Source organism: Miscanthus floridulus, chromosome 18, assembly GCF_019320115.1.
Source record: "Miscanthus floridulus cultivar M001 chromosome 18, ASM1932011v1, whole genome shotgun sequence".
NCBI lineage: Eukaryota > Viridiplantae > Streptophyta > Magnoliopsida > Poales > Poaceae > Miscanthus > Miscanthus floridulus.
Window position 1 is genome coordinate 6,240,512 of NC_089597.1, and position 24,005 is coordinate 6,264,516.

Genomic DNA, 24,005 nt, shown 5'->3' on the forward strand with positions numbered 1-24,005 from the left:
ATATTTTTTATGGAGTAGGGGTGCTCTTATCCCGGTGAGAAACCAATGTGGTACTACTTTCAGGTCGGTTCATAGAGTTTTCCTTAAATTGGGCCAAAACTAGTATGGGTCAATTCTAAAATCGGCCTAGGCCCAATTTGAGTGTCAACAGCGCCATTTCAATATATACCTGCAATAAAACTCCTATCAATGCATTAATTAGCTACACGGCACTTTCATGTAAGTTGGTGGTAATTCTCTCTTAACTAAAGGCCAAACTATTCATCAAATACTTTGAGTATGTGTGCACTTGATGTGCGTCCAACAGTGGCCTGGGTATGTAGCGTCTTCGGATAACATCGTTCTTTGACATGTTCATCTAAATTTCTTGAACGTACGTAGACGCATCTTCAATTTTCAAGAAGAATTCTTGTATCATCAAACCAGCCATCACAAATTCTGGTTCTTCAGTCTCTATCTCAATGGTCTTGCTAATAGCATCTGATTGAGTGTTTTATGTTGGGCTGATCATAAGTCGAGTGTGTGAACACTCAATGAAGAAATTTACTATTGAGTAAGGTGTGAAAACACCGAGGTAGAAGACAAGAATGGGTGGTCTGTGCCTTGATCAGGGACCCAGACTTGACATGAAGAATGCCCAACCGGCCTAATAGTGAGTCCCCCTAGTGTGCAGCAGCACTATATAAGGAGAGGTCCTCCCATGGACCTCTGAACCCCATCTTAAGGTTAGCCACTGATTAGGCAGCTACTGAAGCACTGGGAAGGCACTTCTACAACTTCTACTTATCAAGATCTTGCGTGCATCTAGTAGGACACCCTCCACGTGCTCCTCCCCGATGGGTCTTCCCGGGAGAAGTTCGGGAGTTTATCAAGGGAAGAACGGGCTCAACATCGGCCTAACCGGCCTCTAGATTGGTTTCATCGGTTCTCTGTGTTCTTGCTGCGTTGAAGGTCGTGTGTCGACTGCGGGCGTGCTAGCCCTTGCTGGTGTGTGATCCGGAGCACCTTTCGGCGTCAACACACTTTTTTGGCGACTCCACTGGGGAAGAAGAAAAAGAGTAAGATCCAATCCACTAGTGACATGTCGGACAACGACAAGACCAACCCTTTCAATCCTAAGAACGTCAATCATCCGACGTCCATGGATGAGCTTTCCGATGAGCTTAGCCAAAAGCTTCATGCCAAGCTCGATGCCGATGTGAAGGCTTTCTTGGAGACCTGTGAAAGGATCAAGATGCCCAAGAGGGGGGGGTGAATTGGGCTAATTCTAAATTTCTTTGCAATAATTAAAACCGACGGTTAGCCCAATTAACCCCTTGTGCCTAAAAAGTGTTTCTAATTGTTCTACCGCACAAAAGACTTGCAACCTATGTTCTAATCCTACTCTAGCATGGCAATTCTAAGAATGTAAATGACAAGAATTGAATTGCTCAAAGTTAATGCACAAAGTAAAGAGAGGAGGAGGAACGCGGCGATGTTTTGCCGAGGTATCGGAGAGTCGCCACTCCCCACTAGTCTTTGTTGGAGCACCCTGCGCAAGGGTGTAGCTCCCCCTTGATCCACGCAAGGATCAAGTGCTCTCTACGGGTTGATTCTTTGACACTCCGTCACGGTGAATCACCCACAACCGCTCACAACTTGAGTTGGGTCATCCACAAGCTCTCCGGATGATCACCAAGCTCACAATCACCACCAAGCCGTCTAGGTGATGGCGATCACCAAGAGTAACAAGCACGAACTCTCACTTGACCACAACAAGCCTAGGGAGAAGGGTGGATGCACACTTTGATACTCTTGATCTCACTAATGAGGGCTCTCTTTGGGATTCTCAAATCTCAATCACCTCACTAGGACCTTGCTCTTCTTGGCACTCTCAACAGTGTTTCTCAGCTATTGGAATGAGCAAAAGTACCCCACACACGAGTGGAGGTTGTATTTATAACACCGGCTGAAAAACGAACCTGTTATGTGCCTCTGCGGGGTGACCGGACGCTCCGGTCATGTTGACCGGACGCTCCAGTCAGTTTACCCCAATCTCCAGTGATCACAGTGTGATCGGACGCTGGCCAGCATCCGGTCAGCACTGACCGGACGCGTTCGGTCATGATTTTCCCTCTCTGGAACCTTACTGGAGTCGACCGGACGCTGGCTCTCAGCGTCCGATCACTTCACCTCTCAGCGTCCGGTCGCACCGAACGTTTTCACCTTGGTCAAATGAATTGACCGGACTCTGTGCCGGCGTCTAGTCAAACCGGAACCAGCGTCCGGTCAGTATTTGACCCTCCATTCACTTCCAACTCTCGATCATATGTGAATCAAGTTTGCTCCAATGGATCTTAGGCATATTTAGGAGCTACCTAGTGCTAGTTTTAACAAATGTGCACCACACCTAACTCACTAGACTCACCTAGGTCAAGCTACCCATCCATACTCCCCTTAATAGTATGGCCAAAGGAAAAAACAAAGTCCTAAACTACTCTAAGTGTCTCTCCAACTCCAAACGACACTTAGAACTAGTCCATCCTTAACCTTGTCGTCCATTCCTTTGAAAACCGAAATGATTTCCATCGTAGGGGCATGAACACCATGATTGCCCAATCGATCTCCATTACCGTGACCTAACTTAATTGCCTCTGCAAAACACACGTTAGTCACAGTAATCACGTATTGTCATTAATCACCGAAACCCAACTAGGGGCCTAGATACTTTCAATCTCCCCCTTTTTGGTGATTGATGACAATACCACCTTGAGTATGTGAAAGAGATGAGGTTTTTAACATGCTTGGTTCATATAAGCTTTTGGCAATAAGAACAAAAGTGTTAGGCAAGCTTATATGACCCAAGCCAACATAATGTACTCAAATGATATGAAATAAGCATGAGTACAATAAGAAAAGCTCATTTGCATCGGAGTAAAACATGGAAGCAAAGACAAATGTGCATAGCATAAGTGATATGACATATAAATAATTCAAAGTAGAGAGCACACATGTCATATATCACGATCATGTAGATATCACTATCACATAAATATAGTTTAATGCATGAAAGTAAACACATGACGAATGCATAATAGTGTATCACACATAAAACTCCAAATGTAATATATAATAAGCTAATAGATAACTAAGCTCCCCCTAAATGTCGCTCCCCCTAAGGCTAACATACTCGAACCATCTCCCCCTTTGGCGTCAAACACCAAAACCTAAGGGTCAGTCGGCAGGGCTACAGCGGACGAGTCAGGCGCTGAGGTATGAGGAGCGAGGTGGAAACTAGGAGCCATCATCATCTCACCCTGAACTCTAAGCTATCTAACCCTCTGAAGCTGGTAGCGACGCTGAAGCGGTCTAGGTCGGATCAGGGACTGGAGCGGCCTATGACTCTGAAGGTATGACTATAGTAGGCTCTGATGATGCCACTGAGGAAGGGAGCGTCTCTGTAGTCCTGGTAATAGGTGCAACTGTAGAAGGACCTAGGACATGTAGATATGGAGGAGTAGACATCCCTATCAACTCACTAAAGGAAGCACCAAGGCTCCTGGACACTGTGGTCTCTGGCACTAGCAGCGAGGGTGTCTCATCCGGTGTGAAGCCCGTCTAAAGAGGTGTGAACTATAGGGCTGGTACTGACGTAGCAAAATACTGGGACACCTGCTCTGTTGGTGAAGCGAACTGTGTTGGTGGCCGCCCCTGACTCTGAAGCCCACTAGGCTATAATGCTGGAGTCATAGAAGTAGTGGCAGTCTGACCAAGCTAGGGCAAAGGCTGTGGCGGTGGAGCCCCAATAGCTGTCATGACATGCTGCATAAATCCAAGTAGCTGCTGCTGCATGAGGATCTGCTGCTGATGCATGGCCTACTGCTGCTACTGTAGAGCCTGTGTCTGCTGATGTATAGCTAGCTACTGCTACTGGATCGCCTGCTGCTGGCACTAGAACTCATCCTGTCGAGTCTAGAACTGAGAAAATGTAGCAGCTATCTCCTGAGCCTGGCGTGCCTGGTCCTGCCTCATCCACTCAAGTATAGCAAGGAGAGCGGGTCGGTCTGCTAGGCAGGTGGAGCTAAACTAGAGCTGTTGACCTCATGGTCATGTCACTGAGGAGGCATCCGAGGAATGGGCTGGTAGTCATCATCAGAACTGTCACTGGGGTCGCTCATGACCATCCCCTCCTACTGAGCAAGCTGCTCCTCCTCTGTAGCTGCAATGCCCCTGATAATATCATCCTGCTGGGCTATAGACTCTGGCACATTAGGACGACGACGCGGCTGGCTAGGTGCCTGTGGCATGCTGTGATGGATCATCTGAGTCATGTTGTATGCAGGGAATTCTGTCGTAGCACCACTGTACTCAGCAAGCATCTCTAGTGGCCTCACAGTAACCGCCCTGTGAATAAGAAAAGTGATCTAGTGGGCATATGGCAGCTGCCTGCGACGTTTGAAGCCCTCTGCAATGGTGTCCTCCATCTCTGACGGAAGGAGATCCTAGATGTCAAATACTGTTTGCTGCATCAGAGAGTTGATGAGCCATAGCTGTATACGAGTCAAGCCCTCTCTGTATCTCATCCTGGGAAGCAATGTCCTCCTCATAATAGCCTCAAGCATACGAGCAGTGGGGTTGAGATCACAGGGGTTCCTCCTCGACCCTTCGCCAAATGGCTCTGTGAAACAGTGATGAACCAATTCTGTAGGGGGCACATTACCGCCGTGAGGGCGTCTGGGAGGTGCTGTCTGACCATAGCATACCTCATGTAGCCGAATGTCCTGCTCTTGTAGCCTGAGTATCTCTCTGACCCTAGTGCTCGTCAGCCTGTAATCTCTACCTCTGAAAGCAAAGTGAATATATCTGTGCTAAGGGTCAATCTAGAGAGTAGCATAGAACTGACGAACCCAAGATGGAACATATAATCCTGTCCATCCAATCAAATCTGTCAGCCTTGGCAGATAGGATAGATACTGGCGAATGTGCTCTCCAGCTGCTGCAACTATAGAATCAATGTGGCATACCCTCTGAGATCTGAATACAGCACCACTGTTAAGATATGCATTATAGAAGTCCTCCTACAGTGGTGTGTAGAAGCCCTCTGAAGCTCTGTCATCTCTCCTCGGCGGGAACCACTGCTCAAAATCAACAAATCTCAGCTGCTGAACCTGCTTGGCCGTGGCGGCCCTCAAGTCTAGATGTGTCATTGGAGGCGGACCCTATGGTCTGGGTGGTGGACAAGAACCTCTCCACTGAGTATCTGCCCTCAGCGTGACTGGAGCTCGGGTATGACTAGAGCGGCGAAGCTATGGTAGAGGTGCCTGCTCTGTCTCCTCGGCCTGCTCTCCCTCCTAAGCCTGCTCTGTTGGCTCTGCTGGCTGGGGCTGCTGCTGTGGCTGCTGCTGTGACTCCCCCTGAGGCTGAGGCTCCTCAATAGCAAGTTGTCATCCTCCCATCATGAGAGTCCCAGGTGGACCACCATGAAGATGCTCAATATGCTCAAGTCTACCCCTCACTTCTGGTGAAAGCTAATCTGCGATGACTACTCCACTGCGAGCACCTCCTCTCTTGGCACGCTCTGCGGCGGCTGCAACTATGGCTGCTCTGGCTATCTCTACATCTGGGTACTTGTGCTTCTTTGATGCAATCTTCTTCGTTGCCTTGCCTTTTGGATCAGCAGGCAAGCGAGGCGGACGCCTCGGATCCTCATCTCATGGACCACCTCCGGTGTTCTTTACACGAGCCATCTGAAAGATCTGAGAAGAATCAACTACCGCTGACTAAAAACAACTGCCGACTGTCACTTCTAAGGCTTGGCCTCGATCCATACTCATGAGCTTAGCCCCCAGTTAACTGACAACTGCCAACGAGACCAACGGCACCGACTCGCTGCATGATGGAATAGGTAGGATATACAAATAAATACAATATATCTAATAGATGCAAAACCTATGAGAGCAAGCAATTTAGGTACGAAATTGTAATGTGGGCTTGCTACCTGATGAACCGGCAAAACAATGAGACGAGGAAAGGATCGGGGAACCACCGGGCCGGCAATCAAGATTAGGGTTAGCGAAGCGCAGGAGGCTCTTCAGCGAGGAAGCAATGTAGGCGCTGGGGCACGGTAGCGGCACTGGAGATCCAACGGTAGTGCTACTACTGTGAATCTCGGTGATAGCTAGGGTAGTGGAGGCGCTTGACTGGAGCTCGGCGAGATGTGGGCTCGACGGCACTGGAGCTCGGCTTGTGTGGTGGTGGGTGTGGCTCTGCGTGTGGGGAGCTGCGGTGGTGTGTGTGGGAACGGTGCTGGTCAGCATGGTGGCGAGCGCGGGCAGGAGCTATGGTGGCACTGACGTAGCCAGGGCATGAGCACGCGGCGGCGCTAGGGTTGGAAGCGGTGGCTCGGGAACGGAGGTGCGGCGGCGATGACGGTGGATTAGGTCAAAGACGCATGGGCAGCTGCGGTTAAATGGGGACCCCAACCAAGTTGGATAAGGAAAGTAAGAAGAAACCTAAATCCGCATGTTCCCTATTGACCTGACGCTCCAGTGGCAGTGACCAGACGCTGCCAACCAGCGTCCGGTCGATTCCAGTAAGGTCCAAAACCTTTGGAATCATGACCGGACACGTTCAGTGGACACCGACCGGACGCAGCCAGAGTCCGGTCACCTAGCCTTGACGTCTTCATGTTCGACCAGACGCTGAACCTCCTTCTGACCGGACGCTGGGAAAATAGTGTTTCAGCGTCCGGTCACTCCTGCTCGGCAGCTGTTCACCTCCTGTGAACTGACCGGACGCTGGACTTTAGAGTCCGATGCAGCGTCCGGTCACTCTTTCTTTAGCAAATCTTCAAAGTCCTTCGTGCTGCCTGTTCCCAATCAAGTCCCAACTCAAATAAGATCCAAATAAACACCAATTGGGACTGATGTGAGTGACCTCTCTCAAACCCTCATATTTTTCAAAAATATTTTGCCTTAGGCTATAATTCTTTTTAACAAAATAGGTAATAAAGGGCGATTTAAGATAAACGACAAAACAACATTCATGCATATGCAATACTTGAAAGTAAATCTAGTTGCTTGTCAAGTTTGATCCAAGGTTAAGCTTCTTCACTCGCTTTACGGCGGTTATCTTAACCATGTTAGACAAGCCCTATATGCATTGCCATAAAGTAAACATGTAGTATATTACAATGCAATGCAAGGGACAACACAAGCTCATCTTTTAGTAAAGTTGCTAAAATCAAGAACATTGAGCTCATTCCGCAATCATACAAAATGTTGCCTCATCTAGCGGTTTAGTGAAGATATCCGTCAATTGATCCTCGGTACTTACACCTTCTAATGATATATTATTTTTAGCAACATGATCTCTAAGAAAGTGATGGCGGATATCTATGTGCTTGGTGCGAGAGTGTTGAACCAGATTATTTGCAAGTTTTACCGCACTTTCATTGTCGCACAAAAGAGGTACTTTATCTAGAACTACACCATAGTCTAGCAAAGTTTGTTTCATATATAAAATTTGTGCACAACAAGCACCCACGGCAATGTATTCCGCTTCGGCGGTGGACAAAGCCACACTATTTTGTTTCTTGGAGGACCAAGACACAAGTGATCTACCAAGCAAATGGCACCCTCCGGATGTGCTTTTTCTATCAACTTTGCAACCGGCATAATCCGAATCAGAATAGCCAATTAATTCAAATCTAGCTCCTTTGGGATACCAAAGGCCAATGCTTGGTGTGTGCTTAAGATACCTAAGGATTCTTTTTACGGCAATTAAATGAGTTTCCTTAGGATTAGCTTGAAATCTAGCACACATACACACACTAAACATGATGTCGGGCCTAGATGCGGTTAAATATAACAAGCTACCAATCATAGAACGGTAGAGAGTTTGATCAACCTTGTTACCTCCCTCATCTAGGTCGAGATGTCCATTAGTTGGCATTGGTGTCTTGATTGGCTTACATTCATCCATCTTGAATCTCTTGAGAAGATCATTTGTATATTTCTCTTGAGAGATGAAAATCCCTTCTCTCATTTGCTTGACTTTGAAAACCAAGAAAGAATGATAAGCTCTCCAATCATTGACATCTCGAACTCCTTTGACATCAATTCACCAAATTCTTTGCATGAATCTTCATTTGATGATCCAAAGATGATATCATCAACATACACTTGACAAATGAAGATATGCCCATCAAGCTTCTTGGTGAATAGTGTGGTGTCGACCTTCCCAATGGTGAAGCCCTTCTCAATGAGGAAGTCCCGAAGGCGCTCATACCAAGCTCTTGGGGCTTGCTTAAGCCCATATAATGCCTTGGACAACCTATAAACATGATTAGGATATCTAGGGTCTTCAAACTCAGGAGGTTGATCAACATAGACTAGTTCATTAATAAAGCCATTTAAAAATGCACTTTTCACATCCATTTGATATAATTTCATTTCATGATGTGATGCATATGCAAGGAGGATACGATGGCTTCTAGTCTTGCAACCGGTGCAAAGGTCTCTCCAAAATCCAAACCTTCAACTTGAGAGAACCCCTTTGCAACTAGTCTTGCCTTGTTCCTCACAACAACACCTTGATCATCTTGCTTGTTGCGGAACACCCACTTTGTTCCAATGACTCTTGCACCTTTTGGCGCTCTTCAAGAGTCCAAACTTCATTGCGGGTGAAGTTGTTCAACTCATCATGCATGGCATTGATCCAATCCGGATCTTGAAGAGCTTCTTCTACCTTAGTAGGCTCAAAGCAAGAGACAAAAGAGTGATGAGCAATAAATGAAGCAAGTTTTTGTGAGCGAGTCATTACACTCCTTTGATGGACTCCCTATGATGAGATCTTGTGGATGATCTTGTAGTAGGGGTGTATTTCTTCTATTGACCACTTGAGGAGGAGGTTGTGGAGCATCAACATCTTGTGCTTGTACCACCATTTGATCATGGGAGACATGAGTGTCTTTATTTTCTACTCTCCCATCTTTTTCACCATCTTGTGGCACATTTGATGAAGAGGGTGGATCAATCACTTGTACATCATCTTCATCATCTTTAGGCTTGATGTCTCCCACCAGGAATGTTCTTCATGGCCTCCCTCAATGGTTCATCACCTACATCATCAAGATTCTCATGTGCTCCTTGGGAGCCGTTAGATTCATCAAATTCCACATCATATGTTTCTTCAACCAAGCCGGTGGCATGATTAAATACTCTATATGCTTTGGACTTTGATGAGTAACCAACAAGGAAAACCAATATCACAACGTCCTTTGAAACTTCCCTAGGTGTTGCCGCTTCTTGTAGATGTAGCATTTGCAACCAAACACCCTAAAGAAGGAGACGTCCGGCTTCTTCCCATTGAGCAACTCATAAGGTGTCTTGCCAAGGAACTTTTGAAGGAATAGGTGGTTGGATGCATAGCATGCTGGTGTTGATTGCTTCTGCCCATAGAGCTTTGGGGGTGTTGTACTCATCAAGCATAGTTCTTGCAAGAGTGATCAATGTCCGGTTCTTCCTCTCAACTACACCATTTTGTTGAGGAGTATATGTTGCGGAGACCTCATGTTTGATTCCAACTTCATCACAATAGGCTTCTATGTTTGTGTTGTCCAAATTCCTTCCCATTGTCACTTCTAATCTTTTGAGCTTCACTTCAAATTCATTTTGAGCTCTCTTGGCAAACTTCTTGAAGCAAGATGCAACTTCGGATTTATCATGAAGGAAGAATACCCATGTGTATACCTTGAATAGTCATCAACAATCACAAGACAATAAAGATTTCCTCCCAAACTCTTGTATGTTGTTGGTCCAAATAAATCCATGTGAAGGAGTTCTAGCACTCTTGTGGTTGACATGAAAGCTTTGGTTGGATGAGTATTTGCAACTTGCTTGCCGGCTTGACATGCACTACAAAGCTTGTCCTTCTCAAACTTCACATCCTTCAACCCTCTCACCAAATCATTCTTCATTAGCTTCTTGAGTGAGCTCATCCCAACATGAGCAAGTCTTCTATGCCATAGCCACCCAAGTGTTGTTTTGGTGAATAGGCAAGTCTTCAAATTTGCATCTTCGGAGGTGAAGTCCACTAGATATAGGTTGTTGTATCTAAATCCTTTGAATATCACTTGATCATCATCCTTCTTAGATACAACAACTTCCTTCTCGGTAAACAAGCATTGGAAGCCAAGATCACACAATTGTCCAACTGGATAGCAAGTTGAAGCTCAATGAAGCAACATATAGCATATTTGAGATAGAATGATCATTTGATATTGCCACTTTGCCCAATCCTTTGACCTTGCCCTTTGAATTATCCCCAAATGTGATTCTTTCTTGTCCATCTACTTCTTCATCTAGTGAGGTGAACATACTGAGGATCACCGGTCATATGTTGTGTGCAACCACTATCAATAACCCAATGACTTCCACCGGTCTTGTAGTTCACCTACACACAAGAGATCAAGCTTTAGGAACCCAAACTTGTTGAGGGCCCTTCACCTTCTCAACAAGTGACTTTGCAACCCAAATTTTCTTAGGCCTATTCTTAGTTGGAGGTCCTAAGAACATTACTTTCATCTTTCCACTAGAATCCTTTCTAAGCATGTAGTGAGCATTGAAGGCAAAGGGTCTAGCATGCTTGGGCAAGGGTTGTGGTGGTGGAGTTTGGTACTCATGAGCAAAATGGCCTTTCTTGGCCACACTCAAAGCATCTCTTTGGCTTTGGCTTTGGCTTTGATTGTTGTTGTTGAGCTTGAGCCTTCTTCTTCTCTACATTTTCCACATATCCAATGCCACTTCTATCCATTTTCATGACGGTGTTCATAAGTAGCTCACTTTGAAGATGCTTGCCTCTTGTGAACTTGCTCAATCCAATCTTGAGATGCTCTTTCTCCAACTTAAGCTTCTTGTTTTCTTCCTTGAGAGCATCATTGTTTCTTCTCTTCCTTGAGCTTCTTGTTTCTTCTTTGAGCTTCTCATTCTCAAGGATCAAGTCACCATCATGATCAAGAGTTTCTAGCACAATAGTGTTGTGGCTTTTGAATTCTTCAAACTCTTTCTTGAGCTTTTTATTGTCATGCTTGAGCTTGACATACTCATCATAGTCATTGCACTCAACCAATTGCTTGCCTTTGCCACTAGATCCTTGCTCAATTCTCTCATCAATTAAGTCATCACATGATGTAGGCTATTCAATCTTAACAACATTGTTAGTAGCCATCATGTGGTTCATTGGGTAAAAATTCTTGAGCAATGACAAGACTATCATGATTGATCTTAAGAGTAGTATATTCATCTTTTAGCTTGTTGTGGCTAGTGATGAGCTCTTTGTGCACCCACTCAAGTTTATCATGTTTATCTTTAAGCTCTTTCTTAGAAGATTTGAGCTCCTTGAGTTTGGATGATATAACATCATTTGCTTCTCTAAGCTCAACGTTAGCCTTTTCCGCTACATCATATTTAGCTAAAAGAGAATCATTCTTAATTTCAAGCTTTTCATTCTTAGCTCTAGTCTTTATAATGATCTTAGTGTATTTCTTTAGCAAATTAGCAAGATCATCATAAGAAGGTGATTCATATTCATCATCATCGCTATCGCTATCACTATCATCATTATTAGCATGATCATCATCACTACTATCATCATTTGATACCTTGCGATCACCCTTTGCCATAAGACATAGGTGTGTAGAGGATGATCGCGGTGGTGGCGGTGAAGATGATGAAGAATCAATAACAATGGCGGCCACCTTCTCGTTGTCACTATCATCATTGGATGATCCACTAGATGAATCAATGTCCGTGAGCCAATCACTGACGATGTATGCCTTTCCACTTTTCTTCTTCTTGTGGAAGTCTCTCTTCTTGCCATCTTTCTTCTTGTATGGCTTTTCTTTATTCTTCTCATCTTCATCACTTGAGTCATCTTTCTTGCCCTTGTTCTTGTTCTTGAACTTGTCTTTCTTGGGCTTTGTACATTGGTGTGCTAGATGACCAAGTTCTCCACAATTGTAGCAATCCATCTCGGAGATTGGCTTCCTTCTAGAGCTTGTGAAGAACTTCTTCTTCTTTCCATCAAACTTGATGCCACTCTTGTTGAGCTTCTTTAGCATCTTGGCGGTTTTCTTCACCCTGAGAGCAAGGCTTGCATCATCATCTTCATCATCACTTGAGCTCTCATACTCAAGCCTTGCTTTGCCCTTTCTTGGCTAGCTTTGAATGCTAAATCTTTTTCTTTCTTCTTTGTAGAGGATGAGCCATCTTGAGGTGTGATGTGCATGTACATCTCATGAGCATTGATCTTTCCCAAGATTTGTGTCGGTGTAGCGGTGGAAAGATCACCTTGATGTAGCACGGTCACAATATGCCCATATTTGTCAATGGGGAGGACACTCAAAATCTTTCTTACAACATCGGATGGTTGCATTTGAGTAAGTCCAGGTCCATTGACTTCTTCTACAAGAACATTCAAACGTGAATACATTTCATTAGCACATTCTTTAGGAAGCATTTCAAAAGAGTTGAGCTTCTTCATGACAAGATGATAGCGTTCCTCACGCTCACTCTTTGTTCCCTCATGGAGCGCACAAACGTCCGACCATAGTGCATGGGCGTCTTTGTGGTTCCTCACCCGGTTGAACACATCTTTACAAAGACCTCTAAATATGGTGTTTCTAGCCTTTGCATTCCATTTTTCATAGTTCAAACTCATCGCCTTGTAGGTGCGTGGGATCCTGTGGTTTTGGGAATCCTTGTGAGGCGGCTCTAAGTATACCCACATCTAGAGCTTCTAGATACACCTCCATGTGGATTTTCCAATATGGAAAATCATCCCCCTCAAAGATAGGAGAAGGTCCATCCCTGTGAGGCATCTTTCACTAGGTGGTTAAGCCTAAATATGTGAGCACGAGGCTCTGATAACAATTGAAAGGATCAAGATGCCCAAGAGGGGGGTGAATTGGGCTAATTCTAAATTTCTTTGCAATAATTAAAACCTACAGTTAGCCCAATTAACCCCTTGTGCCTAAAAAGTGTTTCTAGTTGTTCTACCACACAAAAGACTTGCAACCTATGTTCCAATCCTACTCTAGCATGGCAATTCTAAGAATGTAAATGACAAGAATTGAATTGCTCAAAGTTAATGCATAAAGTAAAGAGAGGAGGAGGAACACGGCGATGTTTTGCCAAGGTATCGGAGAGTCGTCACTCCCCACTAGTCCTCGTTGGAGCACCCGTGCAAGGGTGTAGCTCCCCCTTGATCCGCGCAAGGATCAAATGCTCTCTACGGGTTGATTCTTTGACACTCCGTCGCGGTGAATCACCCACAACCGCTCACAACTTGAGTTGGGTCATCCACAAGCTCTCCGGATGATCACCAAGCTCACAATCACCACCAAGCCGTCTAGGTGATGGCGATCACCAAGAGTAACAAGCACGAACTCTCACTTGACCACAACAAGCCTAGGGAGAAGGGTGGATGCACACTTTGCTACTCTTGATCTCACTAATGAGGGCTCTCTTTGGGATTCTCAAATCTCAATCACCTCACTAGGACCTTGCTCTTCTTGGCACTCTCAAACGTGTTTCTCAACTGTTGGAATGAGCAAAAGTACCCCCACACATGAGTGGAGGTTGTATTTATAACATCGGCTAAAAAATGAACCGTTATGTGCCTCTGCGGAGAGACCGGACGCTCTGGTCATGTTGACCGGATGCTCCGGTCAGTTCTCCCCGATCTCTAGTGATCACAGTGTGATCGGGCGCTGGCCAGCATCCGGTCAGCACTGATCGGACGTGTCCAGTCACGATTTTCTCTCTTTGGAACCTTACTGGAGTCGACCGGACGCTGGCTCTCAGCATCTGGTCACTTCACCTCTCAGCGTCCAGTCGCACCGAACGTTTTCACCTTGGTCAAATGAACTGACCGGACTCTGTTCCAGCATCCGGTGAAACCAGACTTCTTCCCATTGAGCAACTCATAAGGTGTCTTGCTAAGGAACTTTTGAAGGAATAGGTGGTTGGATGCATAGCATGTGGTGTTGATTGCTTCTGCCCATAGAGCTTTGGGGGAGTTGTACTCATCAAGCATAGTTCTTGCAAGAGTGATCAATGTTCGGTTCTTCCTTTCAACTACACCATTTTGTTGAAGAGTATATGTTGCGGAGACCTCATGTTTGATTCCAACTTCATCACAATAGGCTTCTATGTTTGTGTTGCCAAATTCCTTCCCATTGTCACTTCTAATCTTTTTGAGCTTCACTTCAAATTCATTTTGAGCTCTCTTGGCAAACTTCTTGAAGCAAGATGCAACTTCGGATTTATCATGAAGGAAGAATACCCATGTGTATCTTGAATAGTCATCAACAATCACAAGACAATAAAGATTTCCTCCCAAACTCTTGTATGTTGTTGTTCCAAATAAATCCATGTGAAGGAGTTCTAGCACTCTTGTGGTTGACATGAAGGCTTTGGTTGGATGAGTATTTGCAACTTGCTTGCCGGCTTGACATGCACTATAAAGCTTGTCCTTCTCAAACTTCACATCCTTCAACCCTCTCACCAAATCATTCTTCATAAGCTTCTTGAGTGAGCTCATCCCAACATGAGCAAGTCTTCTATGCCATAGCCACCCAAGTGTTGTTTTGGTAAATAGGCAAGTCTTCAAATTTGCATCTTCGGAGGTGAAGTCCACTAGATATAGGTTGTTGTATCTAAATCCTTTGAATATCACTTGATCATCATCCTTCTTAGATACAACAACTTCCTTCTCGGTAAACAAGCATTGGAAACCAAGATCACACAATTGTCCAATGGATAGCAAGTTGAAGCTCAATGAAGCAACATATAGCATATTTTAGATTGAATGATCATTTGATATTGCTACTTTGCCCAATCCTTTGACCTTGCCCTTTGAATTATCCCTAAATGTGATTCTTTCTTGTCCATCTACTTCTTCATCTAGTGAGGTGAACATATGAGGATCACCGGTCATATGTTGTGTGCAACGACTATCAATAACCCAATGACTTCCACCGGTCTTGTAGTTCACCTACACACAAGAGATCAAGCTTTAGGAACCCAAACTTGTTGAGGGCCCTTCACCTTCTCAACAAGTGACTTTGCAACCCACATTTTCTTAGGCCTATTCTTATTTGGAGGTCCTAAGAACATTACTTTCATCTTTCCACTAGAATCCTTTCTAAGCATGTAGTGAGCATTGAAGGCAAAGGGTCTAGCATGCTTGGGCAAGGGTTGTGGTGGTGGAGTTTGGTACTCATGAGCAAAATGGCCTTTCTTGGCCACACTCAAAGCATCTCTTTGGCTTTGGCTTTGGCTTTGATTGTTGTTGTTGAGCTTGAGCCTTCTTCTTCTCTACATTTTCCACATATCCAATGCCACTTCTATCCATTTTCATGACGGTGTTCATAAGTAGCTCACTTTGAAGATGCTTGCCTCTTGTGAACTTGCTCAATCCAATCTTGAGATGCTCTTTCTCCAACTTAAGCTTCTTGTTTTCTTCCTTGAGAGCATCATTGTTCTTCTCTTCCTTGAGCTTCTTGTTTTCTTCTTTGAGCTTCTCATTCTCAAGGATCAAGTCACCATCATGATCAAGAGTTTCTAGCACAATAGTGTTGTGGCTTTTGAATTCTTCAAACTCTTTCTTGAGCTTTTTATTGTCATGCTTGAGCTTGACATACTCATCATAGTCATTGCACTCAACCAATTGCTTGCATTTGCCACTAGATCCTTGCTCAATTCTCTCATCAATTAAGTCATCACATGATGTGGCTATTCAATCTTAACAACATTGTTAGTACCATCATGTGGTTCATTGGGTAAAAATTCTTGAGCAATGACAAGACTATCATGATTGATCTTAAGAGTAGTATATTCATCTTTTAGCTTGTTGTGGCTAGTGATGAGCTCTTTGTGCACCCACTCAAGTTTATCATGTTTATCTTTAAGCTCTTTCTTAGAAGATTTGAGCTCCTTGAGTTTGGATGATATAACATCATTTGCTTCTCTAAGCTCAACGTTAGCCTTTTCCGCTACATCATATTTAGCTAAAAGAGAATCATTCTTAATTTCAAGCTTTTCATTCTTAGCTCTAGTCTTTATAATGATCTTAGTGTATTTCTTTAGCAAATTAGCAAGATCATCATAAGAAGGTGATTCATATTCATCATCATCGCTATCGCTATCACTATCATCATTATTAGCATGATCATCATCACTACTATCATCATTTGATACCTTGCGATCACCCTTTGCCATAAGACATAGGTGTGTAGAGGATGATCGCGGTGGTGGCGGTGAAGATGATGAAGAATCAATAACAATGGCGGCCACCTTCTCGTTGTCACTATCATCATTGGATGATCCACTAGATGAATCAATGTCCGTGAGCCAATCACTGACGATGTATGCCTTTCCACTTTTCTTCTTCTTGTGGAAGTCTCTCTTCTTGCCATCTTTCTTCTTGTATGGCTTTTCTTTATTCTTCTCATCTTCATCACTTGAGTCATCTTTCTTGCCCTTGTTCTTGTTCTTGAACTTGTCTTTCTTGGGCTTTGTACATTGGTGTGCTAGATGACCAAGTTCTCCACAATTGTAGCAATCCATCTCGGAGATTGGCTTCCTTCTAGAGCTTGTGAAGAACTTCTTCTTCTTTCCATCAAACTTGATGCCACTCTTGTTGAGCTTCTTTAGCATCTTGGCGGTTTTCTTCACCCTGAGAGCAAGGCTTGCATCATCATCTTCATCATCACTTGAGCTCTCATACTCAAGCCTTGCTTTGCCCTTTTCTTGGCTAGCTTTGAATGCTAAATCTTTTTCTTTCTTCTTTGTAGAGGATGAGCCATCTTGAGGTGTGATGTGCATGTACATCTCATGAGCATTGATCTTTCCCAAGATTTGTGTCGGTGTAGCGGTGGAAAGATCACCTTGATGTAGCACGGTCACAATATGCCCATATTTGTCAATGGGGAGGACACTCAAAATCTTTCTTACAACATCGGATGGTTGCATTTGAGTAAGTCCAGGTCCATTGACTTCTTCTACAAGAACATTCAAACGTGAATACATTTCATTAGCACATTCTTTAGGAAGCATTTCAAAAGAGTTGAGCTTCTTCATGACAAGATGATAGCGTTCCTCACGCTCACTCTTTGTTCCCTCATGGAGCGCACAAACGTCCGACCATAGTGCATGGGCGTCTTTGTGGTTCCTCACCCGGTTGAACACATCTTTACAAAGACCTCTAAATATGGTGTTTCTAGCCTTTGCATTCCATTTTTCATAGTTCAACTCATCGCCTTGTAGGTGCGTGGGATCCTGTGGTTTTGGGAATCCTTGTGAGGCGGCTCTAAGTATACCCACATCTAGAGCTTCTAGATACACCTCCATGTGGATTTTCCAATATGGAAAATCATCCCCCTCAAAGATAGGAGAAGGTCCATCCCTGTGAGGCATCTTTCACTAGGTGGTTAAGCCTAAATATGTGAGCACGAGGCTCTGATAACAATTGAAAGGATCAAGATGCCCAAGAGGGGGGTGAATTGGGCTAATTCTAAATTTCTTTGCAATAATTAAAACCTACAGTTAGCCCAATTAACCCCTTGTGCCTAAAAAGTGTTTCTAGTTGTTCTACCACACAAAAGACTTGCAACCTATGTTCCAATCCTACTCTAGCATGGCAATTCTAAGAATGTAAATGACAAGAATTGAATTGCTCAAAGTTAATGCATAAAGTAAAGAGAGGAGGAGGAACACGGCGATGTTTTGCCAAGGTATCGGAGAGTCGTCACTCCCCACTAGTCCTCGTTGGAGCACCCGTGCAAGGGTGTAGCTCCCCCTTGATCCGCGCAAGGATCAAATGCTCTCTACGGGTTGATTCTTTGACACTCCGTCGCGGTGAATCACCCACAACCGCTCACAACTTGAGTTGGGTCATCCACAAGCTCTCCGGATGATCACCAAGCTCACAATCACCACCAAGCCGTCTAGGTGATGGCGATCACCAAGAGTAACAAGCACGAACTCTCACTTGACCACAACAAGCCTAGGGAGAAGGGTGGATGCACACTTTGCTACTCTTGATCTCACTAATGAGGGCTCTCTTTGGGATTCTCAAATCTCAATCACCTCACTAGGACCTTGCTCTTCTTGGCACTCTCAAACGTGTTTCTCAACTGTTGGAATGAGCAAAAGTACCCCCACACATGAGTGGAGGTTGTATTTATAACATCGGCTAAAAAATGAACCGTTATGTGCCTCTGCGGAGAGACCGGACGCTCTGGTCATGTTGACCGGATGCTCCGGTCAGTTCTCCCCGATCTCTAGTGATCACAGTGTGATCGGGCGCTGGCCAGCATCCGGTCAGCACTGATCGGACGTGTCCAGTCACGATTTTCTCTCTTTGGAACCTTACTGGAGTCGACCGGACGCTGGCTCTCAGCATCTGGTCACTTCACCTCTCAGCGTCCAGTCGCACCGAACGTTTTCACCTTGGTCAAATGAACTGACCGGACTCTGTTCCAGCATCCGGTGAAACCAGAACCAGCGTCCGGTCAGTATTTGACCCTCCATTCACTTCCAACTCTCGATCATATGTGAATGGAGTTTGCTCCAATGGATCTTAGGCATATTTAGGAGATACCTAGTGCTAGTTTTAACAAGTGTGCACCACACCTAACTCACTAGACTCACCTAGGTCAAGCTACCCATCCATACTCCCCTTAATAGTATGGCCAAAGGAAAAACAAAGTCCTAAACTACTCTAAGTGTCTCTCCAACTCCAAATGACACTTAGAACTAGTCCATCCTTAACCTTGTCATCCATCCTTTGAAAACCGAAATGATTTCCATCATAGGGGCATGAACACCATGATTGCCCAATCGATCTCCATTACCGTGACCTAACTTAATTGCCTCTGCAAAACACACATTAGTCACAGTAATCACGTATTGTCATTAATCACCGAAACCCAACTAGGGGCCTAGATGCTTTCAAGCTATACCATAGATCGGCGCGACAAGGTCACCTAATACCGCGAGCCTAACTTCGGGGATTCTACCGCTTCTGCATCTACTTCGCCCGAGGTAAAGGCCACTGATAAGGCCAATGAAGAGGTAACCAATCCTTATCCTACTCATGCCAATTACGCTAAGATGTTGCAAGATGAGAGGAATATCAATACTAGCAATCTTCAACATCTTGCTAGTATAGTCTTTGCACGTATGGATAAGTTGGAGGGCAAGATGACCGATTGTGATGAATCAGTCGTCAAGCAACCTCAATTTGGTATGCCTTTGAATTTTTATGAGAATCAAAGTCCTTTTCCAGTAGCTAGCAAAGCCAAATCGGCTCCTTCAGCATTTGAAACTGATAAGGCCAGTTTAGGTGAAACTAGCACAACTTTACCAACATTCACCTTTGCCCAAAATTTGGGTCGTAACATGCGAACCGATCAAGGAGCAGCAGTGAATAGAGGTTCGGCGGGGTTTAACACGGTTCTTCCTAACCCGCCGAAGTCACCAAGTCAAATCCCTACGTTTAATGTTGCTCCCTGTTAACACTGGATTTTGGTCGACTCTGGAGGATGACAGGTGGACCCGCATGCAGGAAGAAGGATATTCGGCAAACAAAACGAGCGGTCGGCTAAATGCTTGTGCGGTCGGTTACTTCAGAAGGTGGTGACTCCATTCGGGAAAGCAGAAGATGGCAGGCAAAGCCGATCGAAAAGATGAAAGTTGTAATAATAAAGGACTCTGAGAGTTTAGGGCAAGGAATCGTAGTTTCCAAGTTTATTTAAGAGTTCCTTTGTAAATCGTAGTCTTTTAGGACTCGTGTTTTGTCTAGGGTATAAATATTGACCCTCGACCATTGTAATAGGGGTTCACAACCAAATCAACACAACCGGCCCCGTGCCAACTTTCGAGTCCTTTTGTCGTGTCGTCAAGTTCTTCGAGAGGAGTCATCGATCCGTCGACCTCCGTAAGTTTCGACAACCTTGTTATCATGTTTAGTATCATGCGGTGGATTTAGACGTGATGCAAGTAGTCTTGTTTGTTTTCAATGATCGTGCGGCGGATCTTTGCTTGACAATCAAGAAGTCTTTGCTTATGCTTTGTTTATGAGTAGATACCGTGCGACAGGCGTTTGCTCAATATGCTTAGTGAAAGCAAGACAGTTATCGGCTCTATTAGATACGGCAAAATCTAAATAGATTCATTAAGTTATCCTGTGTTGCATGTTTTAAATATTTTATATATTTGTAACACACTTCTGCCCAATCTAGATTGATATTTTTCGGCCCTCCCTTATGGTTTTATTCGTGCTTCAATGATCATTGCTTTTCATATTACCTTTGCAAATAGATAACATGCTCATAATGGCTGAATTATTCTAATCTAGATTGTCACATGTCGTGGGTTCATGCATGTTAATTACGTTTAAGCTTTAACGAAACTAGGTGTCGTGCGGCAGATGCAGGTTTTAGATTAGTTTAGTCGTGTTTATTTGCATGTTCCTTCTTCATGGACCCCAACTCGGCTAGATTGCTGAGCTTGGTTATGCATTAACTCATAATTAATTTCACTTGTTCAAACATGTCTTCCCATGCACATGCATTCGGCAATCGGATCTTTACGTGTGTTCATCTTACGATTAGCTGAATGGTTTATAAACTTGTTGGCAGACAGCTTCCTATAGCTGTATGTCATTGTAAGTGGCTTCAGGGCCGTATATATGGAACTATCTGGTCTCACCCGACATGTTCTGATTTGGCATTTAACTGTTTTATCCCTTGTTAGTTTTTTTCAGGTCAAACTGACTGGCACGTTTCCGGATCACGAAGCGCCCGGGGACCCGATTGAAGCCACGCTTTCCGGCTTGCTATGTGTGAGGCACAGTGTGTCACATTTTGTGTCAACACACTTTTTGGCACGCTTGGTGGGACAATCTGTTAGTTCAAGATGGCGTCTGAGATCAACAATGATCATGTTCTGGATGTGAGCATGGCAGAATTGCCAGATAATTACAGGGATTTAGTGCTACAAGCATGTGAGCAATACCAACGGAAGTGTTTGATGTCTTTTTCCAAAAACAAGAGCAACAAAGTGTTTCAAAAGCAGTCAATGCCAAGGGTTCTTCTTCCACATCAAACTGATTACACTGAAGAGGAGGATGCTCAGAAGATGGCAGCCCTGGTTTATAAAGCTATGGGAGAAACCATGACAAACCATCACACAGCTTTTCTGAATACCTTTCGGGCAATCATGATTAGTACTTTTGGTCCAATGGTTGATAAATACTTTGAAGAAAATGTTGGCCCACTCAGTGGACCGACACTTTTCAATATTCCAAAGCATCAAGAGAAGCCTGTTGGAAAAGAAGTAGCGTCGACTTCAAATATAGGTGGATTGACTCACACTGAAAAGCAATCACATCCCACCTATGGCCAGGTGACATTTGGTACCACAGGAGAAGTGCCACCTTCAGCTTATAGAGTTTCTCCAGCATCAAACAGATTGCAGAAGAATATGTATGGAGATGGGTATCAAGAATTTACTGATTACAATGCTATCAATGCTGTGCCAAATCCAGGGTATAGGAGTGTTTCAGGATTGCCTTCTGGAGTGCAAGTACAAGGAAATCAGGATTCAGGCATTGATGTTTTGATGCACAGGATGGCTGATATGATGCAGAATCAGTTCAGCTTGAAGCCAAAAAATCAATCCTATTCATACAAGTCTCCTTATCTAGAGTGGTACAACAGAGTGGCATTACCTCCAAGGGTGAAGCCTCCAACAGATTTGACCAAGTTTTCTGGTCAAGATGATACTAGTACCATAGAGCACGTCAGTCGGTACTTAATGCAGCTTGGAGAAGCTGCTTCAGATGAAGCTTGGAGGATTCGATATTTTCCTTTGTCTCTTACAGGACCAGCTTTCACGTGGTTCACGCCTTTACCAGCTCATTCCATTGGTACGTGGGCAGAGCTAGAGCAGAAGTTTCATTCATATTTCTACACGGGTACTAATGAGAAGATGTTGGTCGATCTCATGAGTCTGAGGATGAGAACAAATGAGACACCATTGGAATATCTTCGCAGATTTAGGGAGACCAAGAATATGTGTTATTCTCTAAATTTACCAGATGATCAACTACCTGGAATAGCTATAGCAGGAATGTTGCCGAATATCAGGGAGAAGTTGTTCGACATGGAGTTTGATGATCTTGGCCAACTTGCACAGCGTTTAGTAGCTATGAGTAATCAGGCCCAAGGATTCAGGAGAGATAATCGCTTTCAGAAGAACAATGCCACTAATGAGGTGTATCAAGGTTTTCTAGAGGAAGCGACTGAGTATATTGATGAAGATGAGATAGCTGCAGCTGAGTTGAATTGGGCAAAGGAGCCTACTCAAATTAGTCAACGCTGGTTGAAACAACAAAAGGGAACCTATGATTTTGATGTTACTAAGGCAGACAGGCTTTTTGCATTATTGATGAAGGAAGGACGCATCAAGCTGCCAGAAGGACATCCCATGCTACGTCCTGAAGGAGTGAAAGACAAAAAGTATTGTGGCTTCCATAACACTAATTCTCACTCTATCAATGATTGCCGAGTGTTCAGAATACGAATCCAGAAAGCTATCCAAGAGGGACATTTGAAGTTTGATGGCAAGATGAGAATTGATGATCAGCCTTTTCCACAAAATATGATTTCTTTCTCTGTGAATATGGTCTCTGCCAATGATCTCAATGGTAAAGGCAAGATGAAGGTGTTGACTTCTGATAGAGCAAAGAAAAGTGGTGCTGTTGACCCGGATCGGCAAGTCACCAGTAGAGAGCTGCAGCAACGAGTTCGGTTTCAGAATAGCCGAACCGAGAAAGGTCAAACTTCCAAACCCAGAGTTACATCACATATTTTGCTAAACAAGTGGCAGAGAGAGCAAGAGAAGGAATACTATAAGAAGCAATGGTTTATGGAAGAATGCCGGAGGTATGAGGAAGAGGTATACCGAAGGGAGCAAGAAGAATACATGACAGAACAGGAGCAGTCTCATTGGGGTTGTTCATTCTTTAGGCATTGTTGGAATGAAGGCTTGAGGTTGCCTGCTAGAAATAATTGTCCGGAGTGTAGTGCTCAGTACTCCGAGTATAGGCAATCTCGAGTCAACCGCCGTCCCATCTATGAAAGACTTGGAACGAAGGTTCCTAAAGATGATCGGCGCTTAAAAATAGATGATTTTGAGAATCAGCAAAGGAAAAGATTTGCAGGTCAATGTTGGATTCATGATAGGGTGCATGATGAAGAAGCTGATTCCTATAGATACGTATGGCAAAAAGGACAGTGGTGTCCTCCAGGCCTGAGGAAAAGTCAGAAAAGAAGAGTTCAACGGTTGAGGAATAGGGAGTTGAAACAGGAAGTTACCGAAACAAAGCAAATATGGCGTCCTAAGAAGAAGCCTGATGGATGTGGTCCTTCGACTGATGCTTGCATGGCTTTCATCCTCCCATCAGAGTTTATAGCTCCCGAAAGCCAAGATGTCCAATAAGAGGTGTACTCTGATTTTGATGAAAGTGAATGTCAGGATTTGATGGCTCAGCTTGTATTAACACAGCAGGCTATTTTTGACAAACCAATCAAGAATCGTCACTTGAGACCACTCTATTTAAGGGGATATGTCAATGGTAAGCCTTTAACTAAGATGTTTGTTGATGGAGGGGCTGCTATCAATATCATGCCTTATACTACCTTCAGAAAGCTTGGGATGACTAATGAAGAATTGTTGAAAACTGACATGGTGCTTAGGGACTTTGCTGGCAACCCTTCCGATACCCGAGGTGCTATCCATGTCGAGCTGACTATTGGGTCGAAAACTCTGATTACTACCTTTTTTGTCATTGATGGCAAGGGGGCATATAGTCTACTCTTGGGCAGAGATTGGATCCATGCTAATTGCTGCATTCCTTCAACCATGCATCAAATTCTCATTCAATGGATTGGAGAT